Genomic DNA, 12,599 nt, shown 5'->3' with positions numbered 1-12,599 from the left:
TTCAACAGAAAGAATATATTCTTTAAGACTAAAATGAGAATCAATGTAATGAAAGGATGAGATTAAACTTAATTATAAAGAGTTTATATTCAAAATTAATCTCAATCAACCATTACACTCCTATTCTTTGTTTTAATTTTGTGTTCTTAGTGTTAATAAAATGAGAAATAGATCGTACTTTATAATGTAAAATTGTAATTTTACTCTAAATAAAATATGATAAAAGTGTGATAAAACATAATAATATATTATTAAACTAGGAGATGGAAAGTCAGTTGCTCCAAATTATGCTTTTTTGGATAGCTAGAGAGCATGAATCCGACACAGCATACTGGCAGCCCCACTAGGGATGGCTTGTGGTATATATATATTAAAACCTTTTCAAAAGCAGTGTAAAATGATAATTCAATTTCTTATCTGGCAAATGCAATAATAATGATGACAAATATTCCAAGCAATTTCAATGGTGATCCGTTGAATGAGCCTTCACTTAACAGTCAAATGTTATAATGCATATCATCATCATATAACTCAATTATTTTCTACTACTACTACTACTCTAATAGAAATAAAATATTTTTATATATTTTATATTATTATAAATTATAAAAAATAAAATAAAATAAAGATGTATCAATTTTTTTAATAATTGATGAGATTCGAATCTTAACTTTTGATTCACAATGCTTTCATGTTATCATTAGACCTAAGATGCAAAATTAGATCATCTGGGTCAATGCATAAAGAAATATATAATACTACTGTTGATAAAAAAAAAATGTGGACATTATTGCAAAACTATCCACTTAGAAGAATTGATAGGATCAAAATCATATTATAACAACAAATTCAAGAAGATGAGAGCGAACTTGCAACCTTCTTGTATTTTATTAAAAAATTACGAGTTTAATTATTTCTCAATTCTAATATATCAACAAAAATTAGACGAGATGAAACACTGCTTATCTCTCATCAACTCAATCATATATCACCACAATTATACTATAAAATTTCTCATTAGTCGATAAAATTAACATACAATGTTACCACTCACTCACTTAGAAATTTTGATTGGATTGGTAGCTTTAAAGAGCAACAGTCCTGTCATTTTAAAGTAACATATTTCTATTAATATTGAAAAGAAAAAAGAAAAAGAAAAAGAAGTAAAAAGTGGAGATTCAATGGATGAATCTTCCACTGGATGATGAAATTATATATCTATATGGTTGTTTCCTTTCTTTAATCGCTGAATTGATAGAATTGAAAGCAACAAAATTGGCTTCATTTTTTTTATACATTATTATTGTATGTATGGACACCAACCCATCAAGGACAAAATTGCTTTTCAGAGTGGGCATTGCTGTGTCTTGGTCTCACTTGTATGGAAAAAATATAACATTTCAATTAATTTCAGTATTTGAAACATGGAAATTCTTAGATCAACACGATAATTACAAGAAGGCATTCACAGTTTTTTTCTTTTTTGTCAAACATTCATGATTCAGAGCATTAGGTTTGTCTTAGTGGGTATTCGTGATTCAGAATCTAAAGGTTGCATCTGTGGATAAACACTTTGCTAATCTTACTATGAGTTGAGTAAGCTGTAATTGATGTTATCAAAAATGAAAATAAAAATAAAAAATTATTTGAATAGATCTATGTATGATTTTTTTTTCTTTCTTTCTTATAAAAAAAATAGAGTAATGCTTGAAAATCTTAAAATATAATCCATAAATTTATTCATGTTCATTTGGTAAGCTAATGTGGTAAGAGGTTGGGTTTTACTTGAGTAACAACTAACGTCATCAGAGAAAATTTAGAGGTGATATTTTAGAGACTTAAGGATTTTTATTAAAAAAATAATACATAAATTGATTTTTTATTAATTTTTTTACTACTAGATACAAATTGAATTGAATAGATAAAATCAAATGGAGAGAAGAGATAAGCAATGAAGAGCGGACATTGCCAGAAGAGAAATTTTTTTATTTTACAATCTTATAATTTAGGACTTTTCTCATGTGTGCCTTGCATATGGTATGCAAGGCAGTTACACCCTTCCATTTTGCATTTACACATTTATATGTATTGGGTTATATCAAAATATTTGGAAACTTACACATTGGTGACCTGCTAAGCAGGTCAGTTTCCAGGTAAATTAATAAAATAATATATTATATGACTAAAGGTGTAAATGGTCTCAAGAAAGGCGTAAGGAATTTCAGAAAAGGCGTAACTGATTACTGAAAAGTATAAATCATTTACACCTTTTATGAACACTTACTCCTTTTGTGTAAGAATTTTTGGCATAAGATTTATACCTTTTGTGGAAGCCCAACTTAAAGCTTTTCGGAAGTCAAAAATTCTTACACAAAAGGAGTAACTTTTCAAAATATATATAAGCACTTCCACGAAAAGGTATAAGGTTAAGAAAAAGGTGTAAATTTGATGAATTTTTTTTTCCACGAAAGGTATAAGTGACTTCCGAAATAGGTTTAAATTGGCCTTTCACAAAAGGTGTAAGTTCGAAGAAAAAGTATAAATCTCATGCCAACAATTCTTACACAAAAGCAGTAACTTTTGAAAAATGGTGTAAATATTTTCACGAAAAGTATGACGGAGTAACATTTCAAAGCGTTGATAACGAGAAAAGGAGTAACAAAGGGTTCATTTCAAAATGTTCGTAAACACAGAAGGAGTAACATATGTTCATCTGAAAGTAGTAAACACAGAAGGAGTAACATTTCGAAGTGTTCATAAACCCAATTGAGACAACCACTGAACAAATCAAAGGGTCGTGACCACCGCTGACCACCCAAGCGTCGGTGGGCTCCGGTGCTCACAGCCTTCTGAGATCGGCACCTCCACTGGCACCGCCGCCGCAAATCAAAGGTTTTTTGAAAGATTGGCTATCGATCTTGGTCTCTCTGTGTCGATGTCGGTCTCTCTCTGTCGATCCCTGTTTATCTCGGTCTGTCTCCAGCGATCTTGGTATGTCGGTGTCCATGTGGGTCTCTTCTCTGTCGATCTCTGTCGATCTCGGTCCCTCTGTCGATCAGTGTCCATCTAGGTCTCTATGTCTGTGGATCTCAGTCTATCTCTCTCTCTCTCTCTCTCTCTCTCTCTCTATGTCTCTGTCCGTTGCTCTATACTAAAAACGGTATCTATATCTGTCGATAACAGTCTGTCGATCAGTTATACCTTTTGTGGAAAAATAAAGTCATCAAATTTACACCTTTTCCCTAAGCTTCTACCTTTTTGTGGAAGTGCTTATATTTTTTTGAAAAGTTACTCCTTTTGTGTAAGAATTTTGGCATAAGATTATACCTTTTCTTCGAACTTACACCGTTTGTGGAAGGATAACTTAAAGCTTTTTCGCAAGTCAGTTATACCTTTTGTGAAAAGATAAATTCATTAACTTACACCTTTTGCTTAAGCTTATACCTTTTCGTGGAAGTAGTTATATTTTTTTTGAAAAGTTACTCCTTTTGTGTAAGAATTTTTGGCATAAGATTTATACCTTTTCTTCGAACTTACACCGTTTGTGGAAGGCCAACTTAAACCTTTTTCGGAAGTCACTTATACCTTTTGTGAAAAGATAAATTCATCAAATTTACACCTTTTGCTTAAGCTTATACCTTCGTGGAAGTGCTTATATATTTTTCGAAAAGTTACTCCTTTTGTGTAAGAATTTTTGGCATAAGATTTATACCTTTTCTTCGAACTTACACCTTTTGTGGATGCCCAACTTAAAGCTTTTTCGCAAGTCAGTTATACCTTTTGTGAAAAAATAAATTCATCAAATTTACACCTTTTGCTTCGGCTTATACCTTTTCGTGAAACTGCTTATATTGTTCTTGAAAAGTTACTCCCTTTGTGAAATAATTTTTCTCATAAGATTTATACTTTTTCTTGAAACTTACACCTTCTGTGAAAGAGTATATAAGCACAAAAGTATAAATGTCATGCCAAAAATTCTTACACAAAAGGAATAACTTTTCAAAAATGGTGTAAGTATTTTCAGTAAAAAGTGTAAGCTTAATCAAAAGGTGCAAAATTAATGATTTTTTTTTTCACAAAAGGTATAAGTGACTTCCGAAATAGGTTTAAGTTGGGCTTTCACAAAAGGTGTCAGTTCGAAGAAAAAGTCCAAAGTATAAATCTTATGCCAACAATTCTTACACAAAAGCAGTAACTTTTCCAAAATGGTGTAAATATTTTAATGAAGGAGTAACATTTCAAAGCGTTGATAACCAGAAAAGGAGTAACAAAGGGTTCATTTCAAAATGTTCGTAAACACAGAAGGAGTAACATATGTTCATCTCAGAGTAGTAAACACAGAAGGAGTAACATTTCGAATTGTTCATAAACCAATTGAGAGAACCACTGAACAAATCAAAGGGTTCGTGACCCCCGCTGACCACCCAAAGCGCGGTGGGCTCCGGTGCTCACAGCCTTCTGAGATCGGCAACTCCACTTGCACCGACGCCGCAAATCAAAGAATTTTTGAAAGATTGGCTATCGATCTTGGACTCTCTGTGTCGATGTCGGTCTCCCTCTGTCGATCCCTGTTTATCTCGATCTGTCTCCAGCGATCTTGGTCTGTCGGTGTCCATGTGGGTGTCTTCTCTGTCGATCTCTGTCGATCTCGGTCCCTCTGTCGATCAGTGTCCATCTAGGTCTCTATGTCTGTTGATCTCAGTCTATCTCTCTCTCTCTCTCTCTGTCCGTTGCTCTATATTAAAAATGGTTCTCGTTTACATTGACATACTTGGTTGGATTTGGACTCGGAGTCGCTATTGGAAGCCTTCCCAGACTCGTCTTGTATGAAACGGAGTTCTACTGGGAGAAAGGCCAAGCCCTCCGAAACGCCCTTCTCTCTCACATTGCCATTATCTGAACAAGACAAATACAGTGTGATTGGATTTTAGGAACTTGCAAAAAAAACGGAACTTGGACGTTTTGCGAAGTTACTTACATCTCTTTGTGGCATAGATCTATACGTTTTCTCCGAACTTACACCTTTTGTGAAAGTCCAACTTAAAGCTTTTTTGGAAGTCAGTTATACCATTTGTGAAAAAATAAATTCATCCAATTTACACCTTTTGCTTAAGCTTATACCTTTTCGTGGAAGTGCTTATATTTTTTTGGAAAAGTTACTCCTTTTGTGTAAGAATTTTTGGCATAAGATTTATACCTTTTCTTCGAACTTACACCGTTTGTGGAAGGCCAACTTAAACCCATTTCGGAAGTCACTTATACCTTTTGTGAAAAGATAAATTCATCAAATTTACACCTTTTGCTTAAGCTTACACCTTTCGTCGAAGTGCTTATATTTTTTTCGAAAAGTTACTCCTTTTGTGTAAGAATTTTTGGCATAAGATTTATACCTTTTCTTCGAACTTACACCGTTTGTGGAAGGCCAACTTAAACCCATTTCGGAAGTCACTTATACCTTTTGTGAAAAGATAAATTCATCAAATTTACACCTTTTGCGTAAGCTTACACCTTTCGCGGAAGTGCTTATATTTTTTTCGAAAAGTTACTCTTTTTGTGTAAGAATTTTTGGCATAAGATTTATACCTTTTTTCGAACTTACACCGTTTGTGGAAGGCCAACTTAAACCTTTTTCGGAAGTCAATTATACCTTTTTGTGAAAAGATAAATTCATCAAATTTACACCTTTTGCTTAGGCTTATACCTTTTCGTGGAAGTGCTTATATTTTTTTGAAAAGTTACTCCTTTTGTGTAACAATTTTTGGCATAAGATTTATACCTTTTTTCGAACTTACACCGTTTGTGGAAGGCCAACTTAAACCTTTTTCGGAAGTCAATTATACCTTTTTGTGAAAAGATAAATTCATCAAATTTACACCTTTTGCTTAGGCTTATACCTTTTCGTGGAAGTGCTTATATTTTTTTGAAAAGTTACTCCTTTTGTGTAACAATTTTTGGCATAACTTTTATACCTTTTGTTCGAACTTACACCGTTTGTGGAAGGCCAACTTAAAGCTTTGTCGGAAGTCACTTATACCTTTTGTGAAAAGATAAATTCATCAAATTTACACATTTTGACCCTCTCGTGGAAGTGCTTATATTTTTTTTGAAAAGTTACTCCTTTTGTGAAATAATTTTTGTCATAAGATTTATACTTTATCTTCAAACTTACACCTCTTGTGAAAGAGTATATAACCACAATAGTATAAACTTGATGCCACAAATTCTTACACAAAAGGAGTAACTTTTAAAAAAAAATATAAGCACTACCACGAAAAGGAATAAGGTTAAGAAAAAGGTGTAAATTTGATGAATTTTTTTTTCCACAAAAGGTATAAGTGACTTCCGAAATAGGTTTAAGTTGGCCTTTCACAAAAGGTGTAAGTTCGAAGAAAAAGTATAAATCTCATGCCAACAATTCTTACACAAAAGCAGTAACTTTTCAAAAATGGTGTAAACATTTTCACGAAAAGTATGAAGGAGTAACATTTCAAAGCGTTGATAACCAGAAAAGGAGTAACAAAGGGTTCATTTCAAAATGTTCGTAAACACAGAAGGAGTAACATATGTTCATCTCAGAGTAGTAAACACAGAAGGAGTAACATTTCGAAGTGTTCATAAACCCAATTGAGACAACCACTGAACAAATCAAAGGGTCGTGACCACCGCTGACCACCCAAGCGTCGGTGGGCTCCGGTGCTCACAGCCTTCTGAGATCGGCACCTCCACTGGCACCGCTGCCGCAAATCAAAGGTTTTTTGAAAGATTGGCTATCAATCTTGGTCTCTCTGTGTCGATGTCGGTCTCTCTCTGTCGATCCCTGTTTATCTCGGTCTGTCTCCAGCGATCTTGGTCTGTCGGTGTCCATGTGGGTCTCTTCTCTGTCGATCTCTGTCGATCTCGGTCCCTCTGTCGATCAGTGTCCATCTAGGTCTCTATGTCTGTCGATCTCAGTCTATCTCTCTCTCTCTGTCCGTTGCGCTATATTAAAAACGGTTCTCTTTTACATTGACATACTTGGTTGGATTTGGGGTCGGAGTCGCTATTCCAAGCCCTCACAGACTCGTCTTCTCTGAAACGGAGTTCTACTGGGACAAAGGCCAAGCCCTCCGAAACGCCCTTGTCTCTCACATTGCCATTATCTGAACAAGACAAATACAGTGTGATTGGATTTTAGGAACTTACAAAAAAAACGGAACTTGGACGTTTTGCGAAGTTACTTACATCTCTTTGTGGCATAGATCTATACGTTTTCTCCGAACTTACACCTTTTGTGAAAGTCCAACTTAAAGCTTTTTTGGAAGTCAGTTATACCATTTCTGAAAAAATAAATTCATCAAATTTACACCTTTTGCTTAAGCTTATACCTTTTCGTGGAAGTGCTTATATTTTTTTGGAAAAGTTACTCCTTTTGTGTAAGAATTTTTGGCATAAGATTTATATCTTTTCTTCGAACTTACACTGTTTGTGAAAGGCCAACTTAAACCCTTTTCGGAAGTCACTTATACCTTTTGTGAGAAGATAAATTCATCAAATATACACCTTTTGGTTAAGCTTACACCTTTCGTGGAAGTGCTTATATATTTTTCGAAAAGTTACTCCTTCTGTGTAAGAATTTTTGGCATAAGATTTATACCTTTTCTTCGAACTTACACCTTTTGTGGAAGCCCAACTTAAAGGTTTTTCGGAAGTCAGTTATACCCTTTGTGAAAAAATAAATTCATCAAATTTACACCTTTTGCCTAAGCTTATACCTTTTCGTGGAAGTGCTTATATTTTTTTTGAAAAGTTACTCCTTTTGTGTAAGAATTTTTGGCATAAGATTTATACCTTTTCTTCGAACTTCCACCGTTTGTGTAAGGCCAACTTAAACCTTTTTCGGAAGTCAATTATACCTTTTGTGAAAAGATAAATTCATCAAATTTACACCTTTTGCTTAAGCTTATACCTTTTCGTGGAAGTGCTTATAATTTTTTGAAAAGTTACTCCTTTTGTGTAACAATTTTTGGCATAACTTTTATACCTTTTGTTCGAACTTACACCGTTTGTGGAAGGCCAACTTAAAGCTTTGTCTGAAGTCACTTATACCTTTTGTGAAAAGATAAATTCATCAAATTTACACATTTTGACCCTCTCGTGGAAGTGCTTATATTTTTTTTGAAAAGTTACTCCTTTTGTGAAATAATTTTTGTCATAAGATTTATACTTTTTTTCAAACTTACACCTCTTGTGAAAGAGTATATAACCAGAAAAGTATAAACTTGATGCCAAAAATTCTTACACAAAAGGAGTAACTTTTAAAAAAAAATATAAGCACTTCCACGAAAAGGTATAAGGTTAAGAAAAAGGTGTAAATTTGATGATTTTTTTTTTCCACAAAAGGTATAAGTGACTTCCGAAATAGGTTTAAGTTGGCCTTTCACAAAAGGTGTAAGTTCGAAGAAAAAATATAAATCTCATGCCAACAATTCTTACACAAAAGCAGTAACATTTCAAAAATGGTGTAAACATTTTCACGAAAAGTATGAAGGAGTAACATTTCAAAGCGTTGATAACCAGAAAAGGAGTAACAAAGGGTTCATTTCAAAATGTTCGTAAACACAGAAGGAGTAACATATGTTCATCTCAGAGTAGTAAACACAGAAGGAGTAACATTTCGAAGTGTTCATAAACCCAATTGAGACAACCACTGAACAAATGAAAGGGTCGTCACCACCGCTGACCACACAAGCGTCGGTGGGCTCCGGTGCTCACAGCCTTCTGAGATCGGCACCTCCACTGGCACCGCCGCCGCAAATCAAAGGTTTTTTGAAAGATTGGCTATCGATCTTGGTCTCTCTGTGTCGATGTCGGTCTCTCTCTGTCGATCCCTGTATATCTCGGTCTGTCTCCAGTGATCTTGGTCTGTCGGTGTCCATGTGGGTCTCTTCTCTGTCGATCTCTGTCGATCTCGGTCCCTCTGTCGATCAGTGTCCATCTAGGTCTCTATGTCTGTCGATCTCAGTCTATCTCTCTCTCTCTCTCTCTCTGTCCGTTGCGCTATATTAAAAACGGTTCTCTTTTACATTGACATACTTGGTTGGATTTGGGGTCGGAGTCGCTATTCCAAGCCCTCACAGACTCGTCTTCTCTGAAACGGAGTTCTACTGGGACAAAGGCCAAGCCCTCCGAAACGCCCTTGTCTCTCACATTGCCATTATCTGAACAAGACAAATACAGTGTGATTGGATTTTAGGAACTTACAAAAAAAACGGAACTTGGACGTTTTGCGAAGTTACTTACATCTCTTTGTGGCATAGATCTATACGTTTTCTCCGAACTTACACCTTTTGTGAAAGTCCAACTTAAAGCTTTTTTGGAAGTCAGTTATACCATTTCTGAAAAAATAAATTCATCAAATTTACACCTTTTGCTTAAGCTTATACCTTTTCGTGGAAGTGCTTATATTTTTTTGGAAAAGTTACTCCTTTTGTGTAAGAATTTTTGGCATAAGATTTATATCTTTTCTTCGAACTTACACCGTTTGTGAAAGGCCAACTTAAACCCTTTTCGGAAGTCACTTATACCTTTTGTGAGAAGATAAATTCATCAAATATACACCTTTTGGTTAAGCTTACACCTTTCGTGGAAGTGCTTATATATTTTTCGAAAAGTTACTCCTTCTGTGTAAGAATTTTTGGCATAAGATTTATACCTTTTCTTCGAACTTACACCTTTTGTGGAAGCCCAAGTTAAAGGTTTTTCGGAATTCAGTTATACCGTTTGTGGAAAAATAAAATCATCAAATTTACACCTTTTGCCGAAGCTTATACCTTTTCGTGGAAGTGCTTATAATTTTTTTTGAAAAGTTACTCCTTTTGTGTAAGAATTTTTGGCATAGGATTTATACCTTTTTTCGAACCTACACCGTTTGTGGAAGGCCAACTTAAACCTTTTTCGCAAGTCACTTATACCTTTTCGTGGAAGTGCATATATTTATTTTAAAAAGTTACTCCTTTTCTGTAAAAATATTTGGCATAACTTTTATAGCTTTTCTTCGAACTTACACCTTTGTGGATGCCCAACTTAAAGCTTTTTCGCAAGTCAGTTATACCTTTTGTGAAAAAATAAATTCATCAAATTTACACCTTTTGCATCGGCTTATACCTTTTCATGAAACTGCTTATATTTTTCTTGAAAAGTTACTCCTTTATGAAATAATTTTTCTCATAAGATTTATACTTTTTCTTCAAACTTACACCTTCTGTGAAAGAGTATATAAGCCCAAAAGTATAAATGTTATGCCAAAAATTCTTACACAAAAGGAGTAACTTTTCAAAAATTGTGTAAGTATTTTCAGGAAAAAGTGTAAGCATAAGCAAAAGGTGCAAAATTAATGAATTTTTTTTTTCACAAAAGGTATAAGTGACTTCCGAAATAGGTTTAAGTTCGGCTTTCAGAAAAACTGTCAGTTCGAAGAAAAAGTATAAATCTTATGCCAACAATTCTTACACAAAAGGAGTAACTTTTCTAAAATAGTGTAAATATATTAATGAATGAGTAACTTTTCAAAGTGTTGATAACCAGAAAAGGAGTAACAAAGGGTTCATTTCAAAATGTTCGTAAACACAGAAGGAGTAACATATGTTCATCTCAAAGTAGTAAACACAAAAGGAGTAACATTTCGAAGTGTTCATAAACCAATTGACACAACCACTGAACAAATCAAAGGGTTCGTGACCCCCGCTGACCACCCAAGCGTCGGTGGGCTCCGGTCCTCACAGCCTTCTGAGATCGGCAACTCCACTTGCACCGCCGCCGCAAAGCAAAGATTTTTTGAAAGATTGCCTATCGATCTTGGACTCTCTGTGTCGATGTCGGTCTGTCTCTGTCGATCCCTGTTTATCTCGGTCTGTCTCCAGCGTGGGTCTCTTCTCTGTCGATCTCTGTCGATTTCGGTCCCTCTGTCGATAAGTGTCCATCTAGGTCTCTATGTCTGTTGACCTCAGTCTATCAACGGTTCTCTTTTACATTGACATACTTGGTTGGATTTGGACTCGGAGTCGCTATTGGAATCCTTCCCAGACTCGTCTTGTATGAAACGGAGTTCTACTGGGAGAAAGGCCAAGCCCTCCGAAATGCCCTTCTCTCTCACATTGCCATTATCTGAACAAGACAAATACAGTGTGATTCGATTTTAGGAACTTACAGGTTTTCGGGGGAAAAAACCGAACTTAGACGTTTTGCGAAGTTACTGACATTTCTTTGTGGCATAAGATTTATACTTTTTCTTCGAACTTACACCGTTTGTGAAAGCCCAACTTAAACCTTTTGTGTAACAATTTTTTTCATAAGATTTATACTTTTGCTCCGAAGTTACACCTTTTGTGGAAAAAAAAATTCATCAAATTTACACATTTTCCTTAAGCTTTCACCTTTTCGTGGAAGTGCTTACACCATTTTTCAAAAGTTACTCAGTTGGTGTAATAACTTTTGGCATAACATTTATACTTTGTCTTCGAACTTACACCTTATGGGAAAGCCCAACTTAGAGCTTCGTCGGAAGTCACTTATACCATTTGTGAAAAAAAAAATTCATAAAATTTAGACATTTTGCTTAAGCTTACACCTTTTTGGGAACATATTTACACCATTTTTGAAAAGGTACTCCTTTTGTGTAAGAATTTTTGGCATAACACTTATACTTTTTCTTCCAACTTACACCTTTTGTGAAAGACCAAGTTAAAGCATCTTCGGAAGTCACTTATACTTTTTCTTCCAACTTACACCTTTTGTGAAAGACCAAGTTAAAGCATCTTCGGAAGTCACTTATACCTTTTGTGAAAAACAAAATTAATGAAATTTACACCTTTTGCTTAAGCTTACACCTTTTTGGGAAGATAGTTACACCATTTTTGAAAATGTACTCCTTTTGTGTAAGAATTTTTGTCATAACATTTACTCTGTGCTTATACAATCTTTCACAGAAGGTGTAAGTTGGAAGAAAAAGTATAAATGTTATGCCAAAAATTCTTACACAAAAAGAGTACGTTTTCAAAAATGGTGTAAGTATTTTCTCGAAAAGGTGTAAGCTTAAGAAAAAGGTGTAAATTTGATGATTTTTTTTTTTCCCAAAAGGTGTAAGTGACTTCCGAATAAAGCTTTAAGTTGGGGTTTCACAAAAGGTGTAAGTTGGAAGTTAAAGTATAAATGTTATGAAAAAAATTCTTACACAAAAGGAGTAACTTTTCAAAAATGGTGTAAGCCCTGCCACGAAAAGGTGTAAGCATAAGCTAAATGTGTAAATTTTTTGTTTTTTTTATCACAAATGCTATAAGTGACTTCTGACGAAGCTTTAAGTTGTCGCTCACAAACTTAAAGGAGTAACTTTTCAAAAATGGTGTAAGTATTTTCACGAAAAGTATGAAGGAGTAACATTTCAAAGTGTTCAAAACCACAAATGGAGTAACAAAGCGTTCATTTCAAAATATTCGTAAACACAGAAGGAGTAAAATTTCTGTTTATATTTACAAAAATTTAAAAAACTCAAATAAAAACTTGTTTGGCAAAATTTTTGATTTATAAATCAGTGGTCTCAGTTTATAAATTTGGCCAAAAAATAA

This window comes from Camellia sinensis, chromosome 14, assembly GCF_055761805.1.
Source record: "Camellia sinensis isolate YWXY chromosome 14, ASM5576180v1, whole genome shotgun sequence".
In the NCBI taxonomy this organism is placed as follows: domain Eukaryota; kingdom Viridiplantae; phylum Streptophyta; class Magnoliopsida; order Ericales; family Theaceae; genus Camellia; species Camellia sinensis.
Note: the sequence above shows the minus strand (reverse complement) of the source record.